Raw genomic sequence first — 1,233 nt, 5'->3', positions numbered from 1 at the left:
CTGCCCTGTACCCCTCTGACTCCCTACGCCCAGTGCCACACCACCAAGAAACCCCACCAACCCCCTGCCCAGCACCCCTCCGGCTCCCTACGCCCAGTGCCACACCACCCAGAGACCCCCACAAACCTCCTGCCCAGCACCCCTCCGACTCCCTACGCCCAATGCCACACCACCCAGAGACCCCCACAAACCTCCTGCCCAGCACCCCTCCGTCTCCCTACGCACAGTGCCGCACCACCCAGAGACCCCCACAAACCTCCTGCCCAGCACCCCTCCGACTCCCTACGCCCAGCGCCGCACCACCCAGAGACCCCACCAACCCCCTGCCCTGTACCCCTCCGGCTCCCTACACCTAGTGCCACACCACCCAGAGACCCCCACAAACCCCCTGTCCAGCACCCCTCCGACTCCCTACGCCCAGCGCCGCACCACCCGGAGACCCCAGCAACCCCCTGCCCTGTACCCCTCTGATTCCCTACGCCCAGTGCCACACCACCCAGAGACCCCCCCAACCCCCGGCCCCGCACCCCTCCCGCACCCGACGCCCAGACCCACACCACCCAGAGACACCCACAAACCCCCTGGCCAGCACCCCTCCGCCTCCCTACGCCCAGGGCAGCACCACCCGGAGACCCCCTCCAACCCCCTGCACAGCATCCCTCCGACTCCCTACGCCCAGCGCCGCACCACCCAGAGACCCCCACAAACCTCCTGCCCAGCACCCCTCCGACTCCCTACGCCCAGCGCCGCACCACCCAGAGACCCCCGCCAACCCCCTGCACAGCATCCCTCCGACTCCCTACGCCCAGCGCCGCACCACCCAGAGACCCCACAAACCCCTGCCCTGTACCCTCTGACTCCCTACGCCCAGTGCCACACCACCCAGAGACCCCACAAACCCCTGCCCAGCACCCTCCGACTCCCTACGCCCAGTGCCGCACCATCCAGAGAGCCCCACAAACCCCCTGCCCTGTACCCCTCTGACTCCCTTCGCCCAGCGCCACACCACCCAAAGACCCCCACAAACGCCCTGCCCAGAACCCCTCCGACTCCCTACACCCAGTGCCACACCACCCAGAGACCCCACAAACCCCTGCCCTGTACCCTCCGACTCCCTACGCCCAGCGCCGCACTACCCAGACACCCCCACCAACCCCCTGCCCAGCACCCCTCCAACTCCCTACGCCCAGTGCCGCACCCCCAGAGACCCCACAAACCCCTGCCCAGCACACC

The sequence above is a fragment of the Mauremys reevesii genome, linkage group 14 (assembly GCF_016161935.1).
Source record: "Mauremys reevesii isolate NIE-2019 linkage group 14, ASM1616193v1, whole genome shotgun sequence".
NCBI classification, from domain to species: domain Eukaryota; kingdom Metazoa; phylum Chordata; order Testudines; family Geoemydidae; genus Mauremys; species Mauremys reevesii.
This window is presented reverse-complemented; position numbering follows the sequence as displayed.